General features: G+C 37.1%; 1 protein-coding gene across 6 annotated transcripts in view; it reads right to left on the bottom strand.

Moving 5' to 3' along the window:
* Window positions 1-27,647, bottom strand: part of NCOA2 (nuclear receptor coactivator 2) — a 271,444-nt gene that overhangs the window by 171,384 nt on the left and 72,413 nt on the right. For 3 of the 6 annotated variants that reach the window (XM_022595244.3, XM_022595245.3, XM_089899043.1), the window contains exon 2: window positions 1,204-1,260. The gene's annotated coding sequence lies outside the window, so the exon portion shown is untranslated. Of the gene's footprint in view, window positions 1-1,203; window positions 27,289-27,647 lie in introns of those variants that run through there. The other 3 variants (XM_089899040.1, XM_089899041.1, XM_089899039.1) reach the window with 3 other exon arrangements.

Raw genomic sequence — 27,647 nt, 5'->3', positions numbered from 1 at the left:
GAAATGGGTGGTTCCTTCGATAATGAATTCAAACATCAATACAGAGGGCAGAAAAATGACCCAAAATTCCCCCCAATCTACAAAAATAAAATAACCTAAGTAAATTACATTTTGTATGAAGTGACAGGTAGTGGGAAATTTTTAGCTTATTTGGCTTTCAGAGATTAAAACTGGACAACTAATGTCAAATATGTTGATACTTTGCTCTCCATAAAGATAACACAAAACATTTCCAAATGGTAGCATGACGGAGTAAGGAGGTGAGAAGCTCCCACACTTCCTTCAGGTTTACCCGTCACTTGATCCTAAGAACCTACTACGGTGGTGACAAAATAAATACAGAATTGGAGGCATTATCCTCTGAATTCTACCCTGATTAATCATACTTGAGTACATAAAATATGTAACACAGGTAATTTCTCTGAACATTTATGAGCGATATACTCAAAGTATCTGATATAAATTCATATTTAGAAATAAGTATAAGGAGCTATTTCTATTTTGTATTTACAGATGCAGAGTTCAATTACTCTGAATATAAATAAATTCTTAATATGTATTACCCAATAATTACGGTAACAAACGCTTATTCAGTCTTTCCCATACAATAAACACTATCCTAAGGGCTATGGATACTGTTTTCAACAAGAGAAAAATGGCCCCAATGTTCATGGAGCTTATATTCTAGTAGGGGAAACTAAAAATAAGAATACATCACATGATCATAAACATTATGATAAAAATAAATCAGGGTTGTGTGATAAGGAGTGATTGAGAAGCTATTTCAGACTGGTTGGACCAGAAAAGCCTGCTCATTAAATCTACCCACATTAAGACTGACATTTGATGCCAAAATCTATAGCAAGCAATTTTTTATTTACATATAAAAATAAATGCAAACATTTTGCTAGGCTATGAAATGATAATTCACCTCATCCAATGGCTAAATGTAAACTCTTCCCAAATACACACAGTAAACACTGATAAACAGATATGGTCATTTTACCTCCAAATACCATTTCCAACACATTCATAGTGAGTTTTCATAATAAAACAAATGTAGACAAATATACAACACTTTTAAAATTTATATTCATTTTACTTACATATTATTTTGCTAAACTATAAATAGTATAATTTTAAATGTTTGATTTTACTTAAAAATCAAAATATACCAACAGAAAAGCTTACTTTTAAACTCACCTGTGCCTGTACACAGTGCAGAAGATCTATAAAGTTGTAGCCAAATCCAAGAGAAATCTGCAATATAAAGAAACAAACAAATATGAATAAAAAATGCAGAATCCTGTTAGACTCATTAGAGTGGATGTGATTTTTTACAACCAATATACAAGTAATACTCATTAATAACATCTCTCCATTAAATTGCATGGTAAATCGAGAAGACGACTTGCTACCTTACTTCTATTTGTACAAACCAATGTAAGACACATAAGGCTACATTTCAGTGTGAATTATGAGGTGTCTACCCAACAAATTTTGAGTGCCCGCCATAACACTTATTACACTTCCTGGTAGCTGCCTGTCTAATCACTAGCACTGAAAGCTGAATAAAAGCAGAGGACGCCTGAGCTACCCATTTCCACACTGCACTCCTAGCCCAATGCCCAGCCCACAGTAACACAGTACACAGGAAATGTTTGCTGAATGAATGAACAAGTTAATTAATTAATTAAGTTCACATACTGATCTTAATTTGCTGTGATTTATAGTTTGCCTATATGGAATAGAAAGGCTTGAAATTATTGAAATAAAAACCTATGTCATGATTGCTTAAACAAAGACGTTTAAAAATGAATAATTTATCTCAAAAAAAAAATCTTGTGTAAAATGATGTAACAATGATGCTATAGGGAATTCCCTGGCAGTCCAGCAGTTAGGGCTTGCTGCTCTCACTGCCAGGGGCCCGGGTTTGACCACGGGTCAGGGAACTAGGATCCTGCAAGTCACGTGGTACGGCCAAAAAAAAAAAAATGATGCTATATATGACAATTTGCATGAGTAAGAGTGGATAGGAAAAGGAAGAACTGAACATTTTCAATAATGAGGGCAACCAAGATTCATCTGGGTGTGTATCTTTGAGAACAAAGAACTTAGCCATGAAGGACTGTGCAGCACTTTCTCTGATCCACACAAGGATCACTTCCACTGTACCAAAGAAGTTTATTTATTTCCAAGATGCACAGTCAGTAATACGAACACAACCAATATGTGCCTATCATATTTTATGTGGATTAATGTTTACCACTCTTGTGTATATTATGGACCAAAGAAAAACTGCCTGACTGCTACTAGTAGTAGTATGTCTTTATTTTAACTAGTATGTACTACTAGATTTAATCAGCTTCAAGGAATGTTTTTACAACTGCATTTTTTTCCTTCAGGTGACACCAATCAGTAATAATTCATACTTTGATTCATTATTAGACTTAAGAGTATTAACTTTCTGATGCGCCCTTTACTCTTTAGGATAATAAATAGAACCTAACAGTAGAAAAAAGCTAATGTTAATTTAATACCCCAAACTGCCATTTTTTCTAGGGCACTAGCAACATCTGATTTCATAAAGGGGAAAGAAATGGGAAAAAAATGCATTTTGGTTTTTGCCAGGACCTGATCCATCTGGAGACCATCACAGGTAAAGAAATGCAGCTAGGGTATTAGGCAGAGATGTTTCATGCAAAACGAAAGGAAATCCGTATGCAGATAAGAGGTTATCGCAGTAAATACAACAAATGGGTTCTCCTCAAGTGGCAGCCTGTGAGTGGTGAGCAGTAAACTGTTACGTAACAGGGGTCATCAATTCTTTCCAGCACTGCCGGCCTACTTAAGCCCATTCTAATTCTATACCAACAACTAATGTGCTCGAGGACATCACACTATGCAACAGTCAAGAGTTAAAACTTGTGATGTGAGTGTGAATGATGATATTAACAATTATTGCTTGATCTATACCACTCAGAAGGTTTTTATGAATGTGCTAATATAATGAGGAAAAAGTGCTAATGAACCCAAACTAAAGTAAGATACATATGGACATGAAGATAGAAGATGTGAATCATTTCCACAGTATAGTACGATACCTCGGTGTAACATTTTAAACCAGAAGAATTAACAAAATACTTATAAACTTAGAATTATAAAATGTTTTCTAAGTCACTAAAGGAAAAATATAGCTATTTAAAGCAGAAGTACGGGCACTGACCACCTATAATAAATCGGCATCCCCCTTTCTCATCTACGAGTCCAGATAGCTTTCAGGAAGCTACTTTAGGAGTTTCAAGGGATGGAGAGGGGAAGACCGCCCTGGGCCTTCTGTCACCGGCAGACTGACAGAAGGAAAGACAGGAACACTGCAAGAAAAGGCAGGGATACACGCATGTCGCCCTTTTCTCTCTTACTACCACTACTATTTCCACTGTATAAACTAAAAAGATACACCTCCTCTCCATGAAGAGGGCCGCCTGGAGCAGTTGAGAGAACCTAGGGTTAAGACCATCGAACAGGTGAGGTTTCAAAACCTGGCTTTCTCATGTGAATACTGCTGCTGTTACTCTGGCTCCATCACTAGCAGCTGCTTAGCTGTGTGACCTCGGAAATGTTATCGTGGACTCAGCTACGAAATGAGGGTGATGATGTCCTCTTTGCAGCACCTTGGAAGTATCAAATGAGATAATTACACAAAGCACTTGGTACATGGTAGGCATTACACATAATTATGATTATGGCAAGTGTGATCCTGCTAAATGCTGCTAGCGGTGACAGGTAACTCAATAAAGTGACAGGTAATGTCAGGCCTACCCCACCCGAAGTAAAACTGATTTTCCCGGAGATGTCTTAATAGTGTCATCTGCCCATAACCACCCAGACGATGTATAAACAATGAGCCTGCTGGGAAAGTTTTGAATGGGGACCACTTTAAGACTACACCAAAAGCTGAAAGATACTACCCGACTTCAAATCTTACAATAAAGTTATAATAATCAAAGCAGTAGGGTACTGGTGTAAGGATAAACAACGGAAGAGAACAGAGTCCAAAAACAGGCCCACCCATTTACATCAATTCATATTCAACGAAGGTGGTAAAGTAATTCAATGAGGAAAGGGCAGTCTTTTCAATAAATTAACACAAAACAGATAGGATGATAGATCTAAAAGTAAGAACTAAAACTACAAAGCTCGTGGAAGAAAGCACTTGGAGAAAATTATTGTGGATTAGGCAAAAAAATTTTAGGTATGACACCTAAAGGCATAGAGGAAAAAAAAATTTTTAAAGACCATAAAAGAAAAAAACAAAACTGAATTCCTTTAAAATTAAAACTTTTGCTCTTCAAAAGAAATCCTTTAACAAATGAAAACACAAGCTAACACAACACTGTAAAGCAATTATACTCCAATAAAGACGTGTTAAAAAAAAACAACAGAATAGAAAGCAAAAAAAAAAAAACAAGCCACAGACTGAAAGAAAATATTGGCAAAATAATTATCTGATAACATACATGTATTTAGAAAATATAAAGAGGTAAATAACTATCTAATAAAGGATGTATATAGAATATATAAAGGACTCTTACAATAACAAAACAGATAATTCAACTTTTTTTTTTTTTTCTTTGCGGTACGCGGGCTTCTCACTGTTGTGGCCTCTCCAGTTGTGGAGCGCAGGCTCAGCAGCCATGGCTCACGGGCCCAGCCGCTCTGCGGCATGTGGGATCTTTCCGGACCGGGGCACGAACCTGTGTCCCCTGCATCCGTAGGCGGACTCTCAACCACTGAGCCACCAGGGAAGCCCCGATAATTCAACTTTTTTAAATGACCCAAAATATGTGAAGACATCCAATGTACACAAAAAAGTACTGAACACCATTAGTCATCAGGAAAATGGAAATTAAAACGAACAAAATACCATAGCCTATCCAATAAAATATCTAAAGTGCTGCCAAGGATATGGAGAAACTAGAACCCTCACAACTCATCCTTTGCTGGTGGGAAAGTGCAATGGTACAGCCATTTTCCAGTTTGGAAGTTTTTCATTCACACCAAGGTGTGTTTTCATTCCTCTTGGGGACAGATGACCATATAAAGAGTTGTACTTGAATGTTCTATCAGTTATATCCAGAATAGCCAAAAACTGAAAACGATTCAAAAGTTTATCAATTGGAGAATGAATTTTTCAGAATGTGGTACATTCATACAATGAAATACCACTCAACAATAAAAAGGAATGGATTACTGATGTATGCTACAACATGAAAGGGTCTCAAAAAACATTTTGCTAAAGAAAGAAGCCAGACACAAAGACAACATACTGCATGATTCCATTTATTTGAAATTTCCAGAAAAAGCAAAACTACAGAGACAGAAAACAGATCCATAGTATCCTGGGTCAGGGAATACAAGTGGGGACTTGACCGAAAATGGACACATTTGGGGCTGATAGAATTATTCTAAAACTGGATTGTGGTGATGCTAAAGAAAGATGTATAAGAAACATGAGACACACAAAACTGTAAGAATTTACTAAAACTCTTCTTTTAATACACTTAAAATGGTATACAAATTATACCTCAATTCTTTTAATGGTTAAAATTTTTAAATTATTTTTTAAAATGTACCTCTGTGTCCCTGCTCTTTCTTCCTATGTGATAGCTAACTGTGTGAGTAAAGGGATCTAAGGACTAAAAGTAGTTCTAGTAGCAAATGGTGGTGTGAGCATTTGTCAAGTACAGCATCAACTAGCACAAGTTACACATCATTACTTTGAGGCAAAAAAAAAAAAGAGAGACAAAGAAATCAGGATTGAGCCTACATCACTCATTAAAAAGATTGCTGGCAGCATTAAACCTACGGGTTGTGATTCCTTTAAAAGCAGGAGAGGGACTTCCCTGGTGGCGCAGTGGTTGAGAATCCGTCTGCTAATGCAGGGGACACGGGTTCGAGCCCTGGTCCGGAAAGATGCCACATGCTGCAGAGCAACTAAGCCTGTGCACCACAACTACAGAGCCTGCACTCTAGAGCCCGCGAGCCACAACTACTGAGCCCACGTGCCACAACTACTGAAGCCTGGGTGCCTAGAGCCTGTGCTCCACAACAAGAGAAGCCACCACAATGAGGAGCCCACGCACCGCAGTGAAGAGCAGCCCCCACTCGCTGCAACTAGAGAAAGATTGCACCCAGCAACGAAGACCCAACACAGCCAAAAATAAAACAAATAAAATAAAAGCAGGAGAGAGGTAGGAAGAGATGTGCTCAATGTTTTGTTTTATTTTATTTTATTATTATTTTTAATGAATAGTTATGAACAGAGCCAGAGGAAGGAAAGTAAGCCGGGAAGAAAATGAAGTGACGTCTGTAATACTAGCTAAGAGAGCACTTTCTGACTAGTAGGATGAGGAGGGACCATATCTTGCTGTTTTGGTTTAACACAACCACAAATAACAACAATGACTATCATTCAATGAATGCTTATTTCATGAGAGCTCTGGGCAGAGGGCTTGAAACGTGTTACCTAATTTAATTTTCCTAACAACCCTATGAGGCAGGTACTGCCACTATCATCACTATTTTGTAGATTTAGAAACTTAACTGAGACGTGAAATACTTCGTCCAAGGTCACAGAGCTGATGTGGCAGCAAAGCCTGGATTTGAACACAGAGTCTGCCTGCTGAGTTCACGCATGCTCTTACCCACTAGGCTATTACGGAAGGTTTGATAATGTTATCACTGTCGCCAACTTGATTTGAAAAAGATGGCCCAAAATGTGATCAGCCTAAAAACCGCCTCCTTGAGTTTTTGGTGTAGTGCCAATAAGAGCAGCATATTCCCCACATCACTCACCCCTGGCTGACACTGTTAATAAATCATGACCTTATTTCTTCCTGACTCAAATGTAGCCTCACTATTTTCTCAAAGTTGTCACTCCAGTTAAAGGAAGTCATCAACAACAGTGTTGGTATGCAAATGAAAATATATTTGCCAACCGTAAAAACTAACTTGATTTTTGATGGACAACAGAGTACATAGCATGTGCTACTGGAAAGAGATGACTAGCCAAAGGGGAGCCATACGGCCACCATACACCATGTTCCAACAGAGGTCCTATTATTGGTCTTCTTTGTTATTTAGCCAGCATCACCCCAGTCATCAAGCCAGTCAGACAGGTTGATAGAAATGAAGAGGACACATGGGGAAAGGAAGAAAAAAGCTAGAAGTACTGATCAAATTACTTGAGATTTTCCAACAGTCCCAGCCAAGCATATCTGAACATATACCCACCACAAGCGTAAACCCAAAATGTATGATTAATACAATAATTTATTTTTGCACTTTTTGCTTAAAAGCACAAAAACTCCCAAACAACTGAACATAAAACATACCCTTAACTCAGCATGTTTCAAATCATATAACATCAAGAGGAGAGCTATACCTTCAAAACTTAACTATGAGAACTACTTCAGATTACTGAACAGGACATGGTATTTGATATATATATAACATATATTTTATATAATATAAAATGTCCTAAAAAGTTTTAATGTAAAGAATGTGTACCACACATGCAAGGTAAAATTTCTTTCCCTATTATTAAGTTAATGGTGCTAAAAATAACATCTAATCTACAGAAGAATGATTTATAAGTTAACTGATTAACTTCTATATATACTTCACACAAGCTTATGTTTTCTTTGTTTAAAGAGTTCAGACAATGACTCCTAACCAATGAAATTCTTTATACAAGGAATCTAAAACAATAAAACATATAACAAAAAAGACACTCACAGATATAGAGAACAAACTGGTGGTTACCAAGGGGGAGGAGGGAAGGGGAGAAGGGGCAAGATAGGGGTAAGGGACTCGGGCATATATCCAGAGAAAAACATGGTTTAAAAGGATACATGCACCCCAATGTTCACTGCCGCACTGTTTACAATAGCCAAGACATGGGAGCAACCTAAATGCCCATCGACAGATGAATGGATAAAGAAGGTGTGGTACACATATACAACGGAATACTACTCAGCCATAAAAAAGAATGAAATAATGCCATTTGCAGCAACATGGATGGACCTGGAGATTATTATACAAAGTGAAGTAAATCAGACAAAGACAAACATGACATCGCTTATATGCAGAATCTTAAAAAAAATGATACAAATGAACTTATTTACAAAACAGAAACAGACTCACAAACTTAGAGAACAAACTTATGGTTACCAGGAGGAAGGAGGGGGAGGAGGGATAGATTGGGAGTTTGTGATTGACATGCTACACTGCTACATTTAAAATAAAATGCCTGGGACTTCCCCGGTGGCGCAGTGGTTAAGAATCTGCCTGCCCATGCAAGGGACACAGGTTCGATCCCTGGTCCGGGAAGATCCCACATGCTGCAGAGCAACTAAAACTGTGAGCCACAACTACTGAGCCCGTGTGCTGCAACTACTGAAGCCCGCTCACCTACAGCCCATGCTCCGCAACAAGAGAAGCCACCGCAATGAGAAGCCCACGCACCACAACGAAGAGTAGCCCCCGCTCGCTGCAACCAGAGAAAGCCCGCGCGCAGCAATGAAGACCCAACGCAGCCAAAAATTTAAAAATAAATAAATAAAATAAAAATAATACTTAAAAAAAATAAATTAAAAAAATAAAATGCCTTTCTATGAAAAAAACAAGGGGGGGGGTAAGGGATTCAGAAGTATGAACTACTTACATATAAAATAAATAAGGATATACTGTACAGCACAGGGAATATAGCCAATATTTTAGAATAACTCTAAGTGGAGTGTAATCTTTAAATATTGTGAATCACTGTTATACACATGAAACTTAATACTGTAAATCAACTATACCTCAATTTTAAGCGTAGATATTTAATTTATGACTTCATAACTTTTCATCCATACTAAATATAAAAATTCATAAGCCATAATTAAAATAGATATATAGAAAAGGATATATCCTCTATTTAAAAACTAAGCTACAGGTAGGTCGACATACATAGTTGATATGTATGGTATAATGACAACATCAATTTCACACATCCCATACAACCATTCCTTTCAATTCTGTCTCTCAGCGACTATGATCAGAGCCAATACAGTAATGCAGCATCAAACAGCGACTCTCCAAAGAGTAATATTCTTGCACAGAGAAAGACCTAGAAGAAAAATTCACCTCACATGTAGTTGAATATACATGACTCCAGTTTGGGAGAGGACTAAAGATACTAAATTTGAAGTCACTAACCTGAAGACAGCATTTAAATCCATAGATATGGTTTAAAGGACAAAGAGCTGGGAATCTGGAATGCAGACACCCTAAGGAACTCCTCCTTTGAAAAATTATGTAGGAAAGGAATTAGCGGAGGAGAATGAGAAGAAATTACCTAAGAGACAGGAGGGAGAGCAGCACAGAATCTGAGAGAGGGAGTTCCCAGAAGGAGAGAGTGGACAACACTGTTCAATACTCAGTAATGAGAACTGCACAGTTTCCACTCGGGTTCGCAAGCAGAAATTGCCCATGACCTTCCTAAGGAGAGTTTCATCAGAATGATAAAGACGTAAAGCAGACTGGAGAAAGTTAGAGTGTTGACAAGTGAATAGGAAATAAGGATTTGGACACAGTGTGTGCAAATGATCACTATCATGATTACCTTATGCTAAAATTTCTCTTCCCCTCTAGGCTGTGAGCATCTTGAGGGCAAGGGGTAAGGTTTCCTCCACCTCTAAGAAGATAACCTGAGGCTGGACTAGCGACTTTTAAACAACTCTCCTGCAGAAGCCCTGGGTCTTTAATTAGGGCGCTCAGCCCCAAAATTCACACAATAATAACCTTGAATAGAATTAGAGGGGAGAAAAGACACAATAATGTATTGGGCAGAAATTAATCTTCCTTAAACAAAAATAAAAGGCTCAGGGATGACTCCCACCAAGACTAGAACATGCCAACCAGACAACCAACCAGTCCCCCCAAAATAAAAGGCTCCCAAAAACTATGAGTAGAATTTTAACTGTTTTCCTCCCAATAGCGTAGATCATTTTGCCTTGAATGTTCCCTATCATTCTCAGTGAAACAAGAACAGGTACTGAAGCTTACTGTATACACCAGAATAGCAGAAGATGCCTGCTGATTATCAATTTATTTTTTACAATAAACCAGCTTGAGAGGAAACGTCTACCTTCCTTAATAAAATAAAATATATACCCTGCAAATATTAACAACAGAGAAAAAAAATCTACTCCGGGGGAGGGAATAAGACTGTGAACTCCTCTCAGAGACTCACCTTCTCCTTGGATTTTCCCCCTAATTGATGATGCAAGGACTACTCTGACTGCTACAAAATGAGCCGAGAAGCTTCCCCTCATATCCCCAAGTGCAACACAGACAAGGTGGTGTATTACCTCAGGATTGCAGGGTAACAAAAAGAAGTGAATCAGAAGTAACATTAAAACTATATGATCTGTCTATAGTTTAACCCCCAATACCCAGCAGGACCCTCAAAAACCACGTCACAGGGACCAGCACAAACCTTCTGTCCACCAAAGCCCGTCTTCTGAGTTTGCTCCCTGAGAACCAGCCTCTCCCCAAAACGACTGTCACTGTCAATTCCCACCACGTCCAGGGAGGCCATGGCTTTCAACACTATAGGACCACATTAAGATAATCATCATTTCAACATAATGAAGGGAATATTCTTTAAAACAAAACAAAAAAACAACACTCAGTATGAAGGAGGGTAGGAGAATGTCTTCTTTAAAAGGAAGGTGTTATATAATACCCATTTTATAGACAAGAAGAGGTAAGACAATTTGTCTAAAATCAAAGAATGTGAGACAGCTGGACATCAAACCAGTGGCACCTGACTCCAGGTCCTATGTTCCTATCACTCTGACTAGGCAGCTCTAATCCACTAAAGACAAAAAAAAGTAGCAAGCACCAAAACAATGGTATTTTTTTTTTCAAACTGAAAACAGCTTATGTGTGTATAATGTGTTTACAGCTATACTTTTATATCACAGATATGTTTTTCCCCTTTCCTTTGAGTAAAATTCCAATTTTATGTGATATAATTAAGTGTAGCGATATTTTACAGAGTTCTGGAAAGAATATGGTACCCAAAAATGAGCGCTAGACTACTAGGAGAAAAGCACTGCAACTTAGAGCAAAATGGACAGCTTATCCTTGGAGTGCCGTTAGTATTTGTCTCTCTGTCTGTATGACTTCAGAGTCAATCCATGGTTCCAACAGTCACTCAGAAGAAATATTATCAAAAAAGATACTTCATCAGAAATTTGATTCATCGTGTGGGCTGATAAAGAGTTTCCCATTTTGTTAAAAAACTTTAAATGCAATTTTTCATTCTGCTATGTGTCTGGGTTTTGACAAAAACATTGAGGAACAAATGGAGAAAACTGAATCCTGTGGCAATAGCACAATTTTGCCTCAAAATTTAGGTCTGGAAGAAGCTTGGAAATAATCTATTGTAATTACTCAGTTTTACAGATGGAAAACTGAGGCTCAAAGAGATTAGTGCCTCTCCTGACAATGGCAGTACTCCCTCTGACTAATGGAATTTCTATGAACCCAGAAACAAATATTATCCTAAAAATGGTGGCCCTGCCACCATGTCTGAACTGTGTGCTATGGAAATCATCATCAAATATGTGTCCGGGGCTTCCCTGGTGGCGCAGTGGTTGAGAGTCCGCCTGCCGATGCAGGGGACACGGGTTCGTGCCCCGGTCCAGGAGGATCCCACATGCCGCGGAGCGGCTGGGCCCGTGAGCCATGGCCGCTGGGCCTGCGCGTCCGGAGCCTGTGCTCCGCAACGGGAGAGGCCACAACAGTGAGAGGCCGGCACACCGCAAAAAAAAAAAAAAAAAAATGTGTCCGCCTTCCCACCAAAGAAGGGCATTATGTACCCAAAAAGGTATGTGAGAAGCCTGTTAATTAGTTGTGAATCTAGAATTTTTAGATTAAAATATCTAACAATACAAAATACACATAAAACTTGAAAGATCTGGAGAGGAGAAGTCTAACGTGCTAAACACAGAACAGCAAGGAGGGCCACCTTGTGTTAAATATCAGGTGTCAGCGACTGATACAAATTTTACATGCATTATTTTTAATATTTTCCATAAACTGGCATCTATCAATTCCACTCTGCAGAGGAGGAAGGTGAAAGTCAGGGAAGTTAAGTGATTTCCTCACTTTAAAGCAAGAGGAAGACCTGCTAGTGGCATCTAGGTCTCTCTGAGCTCAAGACCGCCATTCTCCCTCCACACACCACACCCCTGCCGCCCCCGCTGTTTCCATCCTGGTTCCTTCAGCCAGGTTCCACTCCTCTGCATTTCTTGGTTCACCCACTTCCTCATTCTCCCCAGAAGAACAGATCTGGTATCAAGAAGGTGCTTTCTAACAGCCAGCTACTACAAAAACAGCCCCAAGCATCAATTCACCCAGTGAATTCACCCAATGAATTGCCCTGAAATGTTTCACTAACAAGATTATTCAATTATTGGCTTGTTGTGCTTATATAAGCAAAGAAGGTGGAAGAAATACTATGATGTTGTAGCATAAAAGAGAGTGAAGGAAAAAACTTAAAGGCTATGACAAATTGAGGACTTTATCTGACACGAGGAATCACATTTAAAAAAGAAAATACAACGATTCTAAAAGCTAAGGTTGGAGACAGCTAGGAAAACAGCTATTGTAGCTGAATTTTTCCTCAAACTAGGAGCTCCAAAGACTACGAATGCATATAAATGTCCATGAAGTTTTCTCATGTCGTATTTTCTTTCCGATGACAATCTAAATTATTCAACATAGGGGTCTGCTAATTCATATGGATGACCATTATACAGCTGACAGCTTACTGCCACTTAATTTCAGTTCTTGGATTTGTGCTTACAATTGGATTAGAGACTAGTATTATTTTAATGTTTTTGATATCAAGTGTTGAGGGGCAAAGTTTTCTATAAGTTCAAGGAAAGAAAAATAAGGGGGGGGGGATGTGAAATACTGTCACACAGCCAATAGTAGTATATGCTGAACTCAAAGGTACCTGACCTCAGCAGGTTGTAAACAGCAGGCTTGTCACAGCCAGACAACACTGCATGGTACTGATAATTTAAATCTTACTGATTTGGTAGTTTTATTTATATTTAGTTAGTAAATCTGATTTTGTGTTATAGGTCCTAATGAAACTAAAATCTTTCTGCATTGAAAAGGAATCTAAGTAACATATACTGAAACGGGTGCTTTTCATAAGGGCCATTACACCAGTTAATTTTCCCCATTACTTACGTAATAAATATGGCCATAAAATGTGATTTAAAAAAATCATTTGTGTACAGCTTTTGTTTTTTAAAAATTGACAAATCAAAATAAGGCTCTACCAGTGGTTCCCAAATTGTGTCTCTGCGTGTAGCTTAAAAACAAAGCTTTTCCAGGTTTAAACCTAAGTGGAAAAAAAAAATTTAGTGCTTTAATTTTCTATTAAAATTGTTTTCCATAAAACTAAGTTTTATTAAATTTGAGGATTCTCCTTTATCAGATTATGAGCTTATTATTTTGTGGCATTAAATTTTCCTTTTATTTTCTTAAAAGGTGGTAGTAGTAGTTTGTTTTCTTTTTCATGTAATGACTTGACAAAATTCAAAATTTGGCAATCCTATGTGAATTCCCTAGATTTGGGGAAAATTTTTTAATAGTATATGAAACCAAAATCTCTAGGTACCACACACACACACACACACACACACACACACACACACACACACACACACACACACACAGGAATTCCCCTCTGGCACCATGGGGAAAACTCATTTTGAGCATGAACTCCCATTCAAGAAATTCTTGTTTCTACCCAAAGAAACGTTAACACTTTTCTCTCTGTCTGCCTGCCTGCCTGTCTGTCCATCTGTCTGTCTGTCTCTCTGGTCTGGGACTAAGGGTACTCGGGCGGTCAAGTCACAACTACAGCATGGAGACAGGAAGAGAGGAGCTATCATCAGGCCCCCAAGTACTTAGAAGTAGACATTTTGCTGAACATCCTAGAATAAACCACAGCCTAATAAGGTTAATAATAATGATGACAAATAGTACATCAAGAACAAAACTATGGAAGACTAATGATAGCAATAAACTCTTTGATACTCCTCTCACTGAGAAATGAAGTTTAACTGCCTTTCCCTTGAAACTAGAGTTGCCTTAGTGATTGGCTGGACCAACAGACTGCGGCAGAAGAAGTGATATTCTGGGACTGTAGAGCCTTGAAGCTCCAGCCTGGAACACTGGAACCCCCTATCTCACAGTCCTGAGCTGCTAAACATGCCTGACTACCTCGAAGCCACCGTACTGTAAGGAAGCCAAACCTCGCCATGTGGAGAAGTCGTCCAAAAAAGAGAATGAGATGCCCAGCCAGCTGCCCGCTGTTCTCTAGCCCCTAACAGTTTTTCGTCATCCCAGCTGAGACTCCAGACACCGTGGAGCAGAGACAAGCCATCCGGGCTATGCCCTGTCCAAATTCCTAATCCACACGATGATGAGATGATAATAATAAGTTGTTATTTTAAGCAACAGATAACCAGAATAAAAGCTAATCCCTTTTTATAAATACTAATAAAGACTTTAAAACAAAAATGAAATGTCTCAGGCAGACTAGCTGGAAACTAGAATGGCATCCGACACAAAAGAGGATTATGATGCATAAAGATAAATATAAATCCATTCATTCATTTATCCAGCAAATATGTATACTACCAAGACCTATAAACAGGGAAATACACAGGCTCTGGAGATGGTTTAAAAGGAGAAAAAAAAAAAAAAGACCTGACTTCAAGGAACTTATAAAGTATTATGTATCTCAGTGTCTTCTTGCATACTTTTTAATGTTTTTCACAAAGATAACATAGTCAACAATTCAGATCAAATCAAAATGCAGACCAATCTCATAAAGTGACCCCGGGTTTGAGTTCTTCTGTGAGAAGGAAGTGAAGATTGAATCAAAATCCCACAAGAGGGCATTTGTAGTTTGTAGTAACAAAACATGCTTCAGTTAACTGTAGTATAATCAAATGTTTAGATTCTCATTTTAGACTATAAATTCAAAGCATGCGTAACTAATCCTTTTTATTTTTCCTTCATAAAGTATCAGGTTAAAGAACCTTTTAAAGATATTATTACAAACAGGCCGAATAGAACTTTGCTACTTTACTGCAGTCAAGGTTTGGGGAACCCAGAATGAGCAAAGCAAGTAAGGTTCAAAGTGAGCTGCTGTTTTAACAAGATTTATTTCTGTCTAGGTGTGTGGCTAGAGTTTAAACAGAAACACTTACTATTCCAGTGACTAAAGTAATTTTAACTGCTCCTTTTATTAAAGCATAGACAATTTAACCTTTCATAATATTATTCTCAGGGTTCTAAAATTATTCACTCTTTTTCTATTTGCAGTATTTCTCTATTCAAATTTCACATGAAGCCGAAAAGAACACAAATAGAGAGAATTCTTCTCTCAGGTATTTTTAAATACAGGAAAATGTTTGATCTCACATTGTAAAAGAATAAAATGGTAAATAAGTGTGTGCGTGGCCTCTTGGGCAAAAGACCATACATAGCATGTCTTAAAAATCATCAGCACCGAGCACAATGCCTCTGTACAAAGTACTCCACAAATGTGTGCTGACTGATAAGACATTTATTTCTCACTTATTTTTTAAGTGTGGCCAATAAAAATAAGCAATGCTACTTTCTGTCTTAGTAAGCTCTTGAGGCAAAGAAAAAAGGATAACGTTTTCAAGAGCGGTCACGGAGAAACATATCTTCCCATTTTTTTCTTCCTAACATTAGAGGAGGTATGGTAGTGGGTATGTTAACAAATTCTACATGCTCTAAACGTCAAAATAGTAAAGGTAAGTAATAGTAAAACAGTAACCTAACTTTTAAACTGCCTTGTGTTTATCTTTTCTCTCATAATTTCGGTTTTAGCACATTACATGGTAATGTGTCAGAATTTCTTTTTTAAAACATGACACAGAAGAATAAAAATTCTCACGGCTAAAAAGTAATTCATTAATATTTTATCCAATATACTATAAAATTCAAAACAGAGTACTGAACAAGAACATAATTAGGAACTTAAAAATAATACTAACATTCCATTATAAAAAGTAAAAATATCTGGGAGGAAGATACACAGCAGGAATATCTGATTTAACAGGTCACTGTTCCCTCTCCTAGACTGGTCTGAAGGCCAGGATTGCCGTGTGGGTGCGTCAGGAGACCTGGTCGTCTTCCTGGGTCCCCCAATGAGATTCAAGGCCAATCATTTACCATCCCGAGCCCTCAGTTTCCTCAATGACAAGAAGAGAGAGGGGCACAATTGTCTCCAAAGTCTACTTCAACTCTAACAAAGTCTACCAACCTCAAATAAAGAGCCGTTCCTCTAAACAAATAGCATCTTTTTTAACATCTTTATTGGAGTATAATTGCTTTACAATGGTGTGTTAGTTTTTGCTCTATAACAAAGTGAATCAGTTATACATATATCCCCATATCTCTTAACAAATAGGGTTTTAAGACACTCCCAACTTCCACTTCCTTAATTAAAGCACAATTATTTCCCTAATCTTACAGATAATCTACAGATAGATTCCTTTTCCCTTACTTTATCTTTACAACAATTCCCGGAGGTAGCCCGAGTCTGCAAATATTACGTGCATTAAGCAAATGTCAAAAGGGAGTCTAGGTGAGGTTATGTGATTTGATTAAAGTCTCAGCCAAAAAAGGACTAGAAATCAGATCTACTGACTTCTGGCTCAGTGCTCATATTTCCAGAAAAGCTGCTTTTAAATCCATGAGAACTACAAAATAAATTACATACTAGTAAAAAAGGAAGAAAATACGGTGCTACTTTTAAATGGCTAGATTGCTTCTTTAAATCGCAATGTCATGTGTCTTAAATATCCTCAATATAACACAATTTTAGGCCTTTATGTTTCAGAATTATTTTCAAGATTCCTGGAATTGAAAAACCCAGTAGCTTAAACACATAATAAAAATATTACCATATGTCAAAGTTTCCTAAACTGATGTATATTCCTTGACAAAAAGGGGCCCATAGTAAAACAAGTGTTGGAATATTTGTGAACTTAACACATAAGCTTTTTTAAGTTTAGTGTGGCGTTTCACAAAGTTGTTGATCGACACACATTTCAGACTTTTTAAAAAATAACAATGGAGATTCTAATGCACTTTTGTTCCAATGAACCCCTCTTGGAAAATACTTCCGTACATTTAAAAAATACAATCATTTGCTAAATGAAACACAAAATTACTATAGTTTGTCCTTACTTCCCAAGTAAGGAAACATACATATTTCCCATACATATTTTCATATTTTCTGAAAAAATGAAGTATCTTACAACTTGTTACTTTCAATGTGACAGTGCTTCTTTTTATTTTTTCCTGAAAAGTTGCTAATCTGATATTGTATTTAGAATCAATAGCAACTCAGAATAGAGAACTATGGCAAAAAATCTTCTCATAATCTTAAAATATACTCTCGGTGACACAAATGACCTCATATTAACAGGTTTCCTCCAGTTATCCCACTAAATCAAATACCCAGAACTGATGCTTAAAGAATCTGAGGGAAGCTCTCAATTCAGATGCAAGTGTATTAGCAAAGACAGGTAATCGGGGGAAAATGTTCATTAGAGAAATAACAGTGGAACCAATCTTAAACCCTTATAGGGATTTGTGTCCAAAATGGGGAGCAAACGTTTATAGTAAAGGTAAGACTAATCACCTTATCACTGATGCCCAGTTCACCTAACAGCAGTATGAAAGTAACTCTAAGTGTGGGTTTTGCCCTATTTATAAAATAGTAAACTCTGAGGCAAAGGCTAATTTAGCTAATCTGAATTTATCTTGTGCTCATGATTTTATGACACTAGGTGAGTTTATTTAAGTCCCAAAGGAATTAGACATTTCTAACCCTTCCTCCAGACAACTCTGAGTTCCCTAATACAAATTAACCAAACACACTTCCTTTGTACTTCCAACTAATAATGTTTAGCACGTCCAAAAATACTTTCAAATGCTTTTGAAAATGTAAGGCAGCTTAGAAACTTGAGCTAAGTTTTCAGTAATGGTATTTTAAAAGTGGTATAACTTACCACTCTAAGCAAAGAGGCATGACTTGTCACTGGTAATGGTAACATGGGACGCTGAAAAGAGCTATTTTGAAAAAATAAGGAATTGTAGGTTCTAGTCTCAAACCTCACCCTTCCCCTCACATATATGAAACTTAATGCTTATATAACACACAAATCAAATTTTGGTTTAAAAATGAAAGAAATTATAGCAGAATAAGTCATGTATTTGCTTTTAAAGGTAGATCAAAATAATTTTTTTTTTAAGAAATAGAAGCAGTCTGCAGTGTTGCCTAGAAGATTTTAGATATTTCAGTTCTTTCTAATCCTTAAATATTTACACAAGTTTCCCCACCCCATCTCTTATATCTATTTTAGAATTTAGAAGGTCATTCTGTTAACCAGGCCATAAACAGCTCTCAGATACAGAGTAAATTTCAAAAGCTACTTGCTTGTCCATAAATACATGAACAAGTCGTGTTTTAAGCACAGAATACCACAAAAAGACTCACAAAAAGGTATCAAAGTATGGTATGTTCACCAACCTACAGTTATCCTATTTTCTGCTACAGAGTGAATAAAAGTCACCTTTGCACAAGTGAGTTGAGACTTCAAGTACTCGATTAAGGAGTACTACACATCTAAAACCACTTATGAAATAATAACAAACAGCATTTTTCTGGAAAGTCACATTAAAAAGATGAAAGTACCCAAACTCCATGGCATAAAAAGCCTCTACGAGAGAAACAACTGAAGAAACCTGCACTCTGCAGACTGCTAAACTGGAACCAAAACCCGGAAACATGTTCATCTCAAGTAAAACACTGGGAAGTGAGGGTCTTGAAATGCTCTTCAAATATGGAACCCAGCGGTATTTATTTCCTAAATGTAAAATATAATTTTTAAAAAGTAAGTCTAGTGGAAAAGATTGACATTTAAGCACTCTGAAACTATTTTTCATCACTTGTTAAGCTTCTTTTTTTAGAATATTACAACTGTACTGTTATAAGGTGGGAAGAAGACCACTGTCCTTCTGGGCAGCCTTCTAACTTTGGGAACGTAGCCATCTCCCATGGATACGCTCTCCCTGGGCAGCTCTGGCCTGTAATCAGTGTTCTCCAGAGGACACTTCCTTCAAGTCATCTTTCCTTTTATCTGGAGGCAGCACAGAAATGATAAACCCTGTGGACTGACGCTACTCATTCCTAGCCACTAGAGCCTTTCCATTCATTTCAATGCCCTAAATTGCCAACAAGGGCAATAAAATACTGGTAGGTGAAGAAGCTGTGGAGAGCTAATAAAGACAACGCACTGCGCCTCACCGATCACTTCTTGATAATGTATCCTTTAGAAATCGGGTAAGGTATTTAATACTGGTTATAAAGGATGGATCATCTAGATTGTTGATAATACAAAAGTCCATCCATCTGGGATTTTTTTCCTCTTTTATTTCGGCTATTTCTTTGGGCGTTCAACACCTCTAAGGAAAAGAAAGGGTTGAGAAAATGAGGTAAAATTCCAATCTATGAATTTCATTCCCAGTAAAAGCACTTAAAATACAAAACAAATAGAATAACCTCTTAGAGACGTAAAAGAAAATACACTAAAACTCTAAAAGTGGTTATGTAAGGATGGTGCCATTTGTGGGTAAATTCTTTAATGTCCACACCTTCTCAATTATAACCATATTTAAACCAAAACAGTGAAAGAACTGTTGAGAAGGCAAGTTAAAACTAATGATTTCAAATATTTTCACTATCCTGAGTTTATTTTCTATAAGACAAAGGGGAAGCTGCCTATACAGCTTGACAGTATAAACAAATATAAAAATATCTCATAATTATTCCCTTCCTCACTGTCTATGTGAAGGTGGGGAAAGGAATAAAGGAAATGAAAGCCATGAGTTCACACTCACAAACCAAAACCACAAGAAAAATAATCTAAAACCAGACTATAGGAGGCAGGAGAAAAGCAAGATTCTCTACACAAGAAGTGATTTTTGCAACACTAATAGGGTAAAGCCACATTCCTGCCACAAGCTTCATGCTTTCAAACAGGCCAGCTTCATGCTTTCAAACAGGCCACACAGCTGGCGGTCTTAAAAGCTCTCCAGACAGGAACCAAGACTGTAGGAAAAATCAGTAGGTCTCAGACCTAAACTGAGTCCGAATCTGATTCTGATGACACACTGCCCTGCTGGGGCATAATACGATGGCAGCCAAAAACTCAGTTCAGTAGATGATTATAACTTCCACAGAAAAGTCCTGAAGAACCACTGCTTTGAATGTGGGCCCCTTTAGTTAATAATGATCTGTCCAAAGTATTGAAAAAATGCTTTCTAGAGAGAGTCATCCACATGATGCATAGCACAGGGAGAATGCTGCAGAAAGCATCCAGAGGTAAACTATGTTTGTGTGAATATTAAGAGACAAGTTTCCTCTGGAAGTCAAAGCCCCGTGCGGTTGAAAAGAAGGACTTATTAGATTTGGAGACTGAACTTGGTTTACAAGGGCTGTTTAATGAGAGGTTTTAAAGGGACCACGTTTTCACCAAGCACTGGGAGAGTCCCCTATGAAACTACAGTGACCAACTCCAAGAAGCCAGACCCCTTCCTACACAAATCCCAAACACTTCACCTCAACTGCCAGAGGACACTCTAAAGCAGCACTCTGGTTCTGTTTTTAGAACATTCAAGAAATTACTCATCCAAAAGAGATTTGAGGAGATACCTGAAGAGCTGGCTGTGCTACATACATTTTCTTCCTCACAGAGGAAGTAGTCTCACTAAGACATTCTTCACCAAACAGGAAGAAAAAACAGCATTCTTTCCTATGAGGCTTGACATTTTCTATTGTTGTATCAGGAATTTTTTCCTTTAAGCTAGAATGTATTTTATAAATTCGATCCTTAGATAATGCTTTCCTCTTAAGTTAAAAAATATAAGCTTTGAAAAGTGCACAAAATGAGCAAGTGAATAATCTATCCACAAACTGTTAATAAGTTATTTATTTCATCACATCACCTAAATATAATCCTAAGAAAATTATCACATTGTCCATTAAATCTAGGTACACTGATAACCAGTTCTTACTGAAATCTCCTTCTTTCAACAAAGCCATTATGACTCTAGGTCTTAGTCAAGACTATTAATATGAGTTGATTCCTATTATAAAGATTTACTGGGCTTCCCTGGTGGCGCAGTGGTTAAGAATCCGCCTGCCAATGCAGGGAACACGGGTTCAAGCCCTGGTCCAGGGAGATCCCACATGCCACGGAGCAACTAAGCGCGTGCGCCACAACTACTGTGCCCGAGCGCCTAGAGCCCGTGCTCTGCAACAAGAGAAGCCACCGCAATGAGAAGCCCGCACCCTACAACGAAGAGTAGCCCCGGCCCGCCACAACTAGAGAAAGCCTGTGCACAGCAACGAAGACCCAACGCAGCCAAAAATAAATAAATAAAATACATTTATTTTTTAAAAAAAAGATTTACTGATATTTAAGATAAACAGTAGTAATTATTATAACACACATGGCATTGATAAATGTTATGAGCTTGCTTCCTTTTCACTTATAAAGTAGTATTCATTCCAAGTACAAAAAACTGTAGATTTCAATAAGCATGACATCAATTATTGTATGATAATAAGCGATACTATAAGAGCAATATGAGCATTTACTAGCATTCAAAATGTTTACAGTTACAACCAGTATTTGAATTTAAGTAGCTTTTTCTCTAGTATCTTCATCCCTGAGATGTACTAAAAAATAGTAAATGTGTGCAAGGTTTGGAAATAGGTCATAATTCAAATACTGACTTCTGTCGCTTACCATATGTATGATTCTGAATAACTTAACCTCTCTTAGTTTCTTCATCTGTAAAATGGAAATAATATAGACCATGTTGACTTGTTAAGAGTGTAAATAAGAAAACACCTGTAAAGCACATACGGACGGGTTTGGCCCACAGTAGGCACCTAATACAGTAATTACTATAATCATTATTGAAGTTGCAGAGATCAACCAACTAATTCCTAGTAACAGCCACAAAAGTGAAGTGTTCAGGACCTTCAGAAATATTTCAAAGAATTTGTTTTAAAGATGTTTTTTAGACTTGAACTTCTAGGTGCCACAAAGTCCAGATAGCATCTCTCATTAGGCTGTGTGGTAAGATTTTTCTATTAGGAACTTTCTTGATGTTAGTGAGAGACAAGCAGGTATTCCATCTCTACTTGAAACACTAGGACTGCCAACTACGGAGTCAGATTTAACTAACACATAAACTACTCAGACTATGCTAAACACTTGGGGAGGCTGCATCGAATTTTTCAACAGTTCGTCAGTGAATATTGTGTGTACAACTGTGCACTGGAAACTTGGCACACACATCAAGGATCAACATAACCCCTGCCCTCAAAGCGTTTACCATCTAAAGGAAACAAACAAAAAGAAATCAAAGAAAAATGCAGGAAAGTACATTAATTCTTAGTAGTAGGCTAAAGATGGTTATGGAGAATGGTGGACAACTGATGTTAACTAGAAAAGCTTCTTTGAGTCAGTCAGCTTTGCTATGCTTTAAAAACAGGAGAGAAAAAAATGAATGACTGATAGATGAAAGGCAGTTATAAATATAAATTACAATTTGGACACTGAATGTAGCCAACAGTAAGAATGCACATCAAAGTAGGATAAAACGTTAAGTAACTATCACAGTGAAAACAAAATCATCTGGAGAAGGCAAAGAATAAAATCAGCAAACTTTGAAAAAGTTATTGTTGGGGAGAATAATAGCCTAACCTGGAAATTTAATAAAATTTTTAAAGTATTTGATACATTAATTCCTTTGCTAGTTATTCAATTTAGCGTAAGAAAAATCATTGCCTAGGGATACTCCATTTATTACCAGGACCAAGTTTCTATAAAAACAATGGGCAAATCAAATTGCTGATTATATGGTTTATAATGTCTAACTCAACACTGCCTACCAAACTATCTTTAAACTTTCTGTTATGTGGTGTGAGCCTACGAGTTTAACTGTCAAATTTTCCAGGAAAAGATAAAATCAATAAATAAAACTAACCCCAAAAAGGGTCAAATTTTAAAAAATAATACGTATATGTACACACAACTCTTCAGATATTATACAGCAAGTTAACAGCTATTCCCAGAGCAATCCTGATCTTCAGTGGGGATGAACAAGCTTCCATTAGCAGTGCAGGGTCCCATTCCCCAGGCCTAGACCCTCACTACCCCTATGACTGGTCCTATACACCACTGTAATTAGCTCTGCAACTTTTCTCTCTCTCAATATAGCATTCCATTTTTCAAGATTGACATACATATGCCTAAGATACACACTCTTAGGACAAAGTATACCAAGTAAGCTAGTGATTATTCCACTTAAAAATTCTCTATCTTCTCTATCGTATATTGATAAGATATATGCTATCTAACTCCAAAAGGATATGCTGAGGTTTATTGGGTCGATTTGTTTCCAAAATCTAGTGCAAACTTTCATTTCCTTATTCCCTATGAACTGGTCAAGAACCAGGTGCCAGAGGTAGGAGAAGTCGTGTTAATATTATCCTTACCCTTACAGGATGTATTTGATAGATAAACAATCTCTGAAACAAAATTAATACCCTTTCTCACTCATTCCAAGAAGAGTCTGCTATCCCTAGAACTTGCTCCACAGAGATGTTAGAACAGGTCTTCTGCTTCCAAACTTGGCCTCATAACTGGAGCAGCTCTTTCAAATGATATCTGTTCTTTCTCCCTTTAATGAAACTATTATTCACTCTGTTCTTTTTAGATTTTCCTTTATAAGATTGTAAGATAAACAAATGTTCATTTTGGAAAACAGAAAAGTAGAAAAGAGAGGGAAATAATGTTCACTACCACCCCATACCCCTGTAGTACCTTTTGTTAATAGTTTAGCTAATATTTTCATTTAGTTTATTTCTTTCAGGTGTTTTTCTATCCATATCTTTAAATATGATTAAATATAATTCTCTATAACAATTCACTACTCTGTTTTCCCTTACCATAAAAGCTGTTGCTATCATAAGAATATCATTTACTTAACCATTTCTTCCCTGTTTAACAGCACTGTTTCACTGCTTAGAAACTGTATGATGGGAATCTTTGCACATAAGTCTTCATCTGGATGTACAGCTACTTCCTTGAAACAGAATATCAGGAGTAGCATTCCTATGTCAAAAAATATGATCAATTGTAAGGTTCCTGATATATGAAGCCAAAGTGATTTTCAGAAAATACCAATTTATACCACAAACCAGTAGTTCATGAAAATACTCTTTAATCACAATCTAATTAACAAAGGTCAGACTCTCATTCATTTTGCTAATTTGATACACAGAAAATGGCATCTTATTGCAGTTTTCACTTGTATTTTTTATTTAAGAATACAACCCAGGGGACTTCCCTGGTGGTCCAGGGGCTAAGATTCTGTGCTTCCGATGCAGGGGGTGACCGTTTGATCCCTGGTTGGGGAACTAAGATCCTACGTGCCATGTGGTGTGGCCAATTTAAAAAAGAAGAAGAAGAATATGATCTATTCTTTATAGAGGCTAAAATGAGACTTAGCTTTCCCCCAGGATCTTTGACATGGGTGGCCCCATGAACTTGGTCTGGTCTTTCTGGCCAAAGCTTAGTCACCTCTACTTCATCACCTCATAAATGGAGGCCATTACCACCTAAGCAGTAGACTGCTCTCCCTGGGACACACCTACCATCCCGGTGGCAGACAGCTCAAATGGAGCCACCAGAAAGCCAGGCTGGACTAGTCTTTCCCTCCCCATAACTAGCAAGAGAAGCCAAAAACACTGGGCTAAGGTTTCACAGATTTCTGCAGAAACTTCAACTGTTCTTAATAATACTTTTCTCAATCCTCCTGGCACCCATGATACAGTTCAACGCAGTACGATTTCTGAGTTGCCTAGTACTTATAACACAAACTCTAAGTCTGTGTATATTATGCATATAAAGTACTCATGTTCTTACCCTTAATAATTAAGTTACTACCAGGTACATATCAGTCTGTGTATGTGTGTGTATGAAGGACACATTCTCTTGACCTTATTATCTAAGTTTTCCCACATACATGTGAAAGGATAAAGGCATTTCATTGCTGTTAGTTCAAACTAGTGACAGCAATAAAACTAATACAAATAAAATCATGGAAAACTGACCCTTCCACTCTTCACATACAGAGAAAGGGGGAGGGACAGTTCAAGTGTTTTGATTCTAGAATCATACAGAGAACTTAAAGTAACTTGAAGGGCATGTCTTTTATAAAATTATCTGTTACATGGAAGGTTCAGATGAGGAAAACTGATAGCAGGTTTTTCTTTTCTTATGTTACTTACATATGATGAATGATAAAGATTGTTGGTCATAGCCTCAGTGATCTAATATTTAAGATATTAAGCCCAAAAGCTAGTGCCCTTGTCCCTTATGCAGAGTAAACGCTCTGGTAACTCTAAGCTATCTTCCCAACAGCCAGGATCTTCCAGGTACATAAAAGTGGAAGAGGAGAGGTGATGAAGTATTTAGTCTTCGATGGTTTTAAACTTCAAAATAAATTTATTGGTGGTAGTCCATAAACTCAACACTGACTTACATAAGGCAGAAATGGCCTTAAAAAATTAAAAGGCCTCAGCTACCTTACTGTGGTTCTAATAAATAACTCATTTACTGGGTTTCTCTAGAGACGGCACTCTTGAGTAGGACAATCAGTAACTCAGTCCTGTCCTGATAGCTCTTTACTAGCAACTACCCACTTCATTGCCTTTGCTTAAGCTTTCCTTGCCTAACTTCAAACTTCTCCATTTCTGTTACAAGATTACAGATTTTCTTGAAGTTTGCTCAAGGAGATTAATTCATTCTGCTTTGTGTCATCTCTTTCCATACAGCACAAGCACACATGAACAGTCTTCAAATGAACAACAATCTTGCCATCTATTCATTTACATTTTGAATACTATACTTGAAATAAATTGAGTAAAGTATGCCTGTTAAAGGAAGACTCAACAGAAAGCAAGACTCCTGTATGTCTCCTCTCCTCATAAATATACACCTACCTTCCCCTGAAATTCTTAAAAGATCCATTCAAATATTGTCCAAAAGATACTTCAAAGCTTGTTAAGCACCAAACTGCCTTAACTGATTGTATTTCAAAGATATTTACTTTAAAAATTCTTCAACCCATTCTCTATAGTTAAAAAAAAAAAAAATAGTGGCATCAATCACAACACTGACTGACAAAGTTAATTCAGTTAAAAGCCAACCAGTTAAATACAGCAGCAGTATGATCTGACAATATGACGGTGTTCACGACTAACCAAAACCCTCCAGCTAAAACAAACCGTATTAAACAATAGAAAGAAATTTACCTGACTTTCCAAAGTCATTTTTAATCTTACTAGAGAAAGCAATCATACAGTAGATAATGATTAAACATGATGTATTAAAAGACTCTAAAGAACAGAACAAAGATAGATAGATAGATAAATAGACAGATAGGTTTTAAAAGCTGCATTACTTACCAAGTGCTTCCAACAATCCTCAGTGCTTTGGGAGACAGCATTTTAATGAACCAGCCTATGTATCCCATAGGCTCAACCCACATTTCCTGACTTCTATGACAAGGATTGTCATTAACCTACCAAGATCACCAGGAATGCAGTACCAGTGTGGCCATACTTAAACCTTTCATCTATTTGAGCAAAACAAAAACACTGTGAAACTGGAATGGCAGGTCATACAACTTAGCACTATTATACACTGGTTTCAGATGAGACCGCCTGACTAATCGGCGTACCTGAGACTCATACAGGAACGGCAAACACATGTAACTTGCACAAACTTGGAAAAACAACTAATCAATTCAAGTAATTTTCAGCAGAATAACTTACTGTAAGACTATGTAAACCATACTCTGAATAAATGTCTGAAGTCCCATAGATCATATGTTATTGCTATATTTTGATGCAAAAAAAGACCTAGATTTTCTATTCATAAAGGTCTTTACTGAGCTCTTCTATAAGACAATTAGTAAGTCTGTGACATTCCTGGATACAAGTTTTCTCGTTCTCACCAATTCTCCTTTGTAGACATCACTTGTAAATTTGATTTCTTCAATAAAGATATTTATCATTTTAAATTCCTTTAAAATTTCCCTTAAATAAAATTTTAAATGAAACAAGTGGTTTCTAGAATATTTCATTGTCCTTATTATAAGAAAAACTTTATTAATAAAAAAGCAATCAAAGCTTGCTTACAAAGATAGGAATTAGGGGGGAAAAAAGGCCTCAGTAATATTCAAGTATTCAAGACCATGCACATGACCATTAACCTTTAAATATGAATAGGAATATACATTTCATGTTAAATATCTTTTCATTCTAAAACATAACTTTTAATTTTCATTTCCCTGATATCAAACTCGATACCCTA

The sequence above is a fragment of the Delphinapterus leucas genome, chromosome 17, assembly GCF_059928025.1.
Source record: "Delphinapterus leucas isolate spDelLeu-1000000601 "Yukka" chromosome 17, BTC_Dleu_Yukka2, whole genome shotgun sequence".
In the NCBI taxonomy this organism is placed as follows: domain Eukaryota; kingdom Metazoa; phylum Chordata; class Mammalia; order Artiodactyla; family Monodontidae; genus Delphinapterus; species Delphinapterus leucas.
The sequence above is the reverse complement of the archived record's forward strand: the minus strand, read 5'-3'. Positions and strand labels throughout refer to the sequence as shown.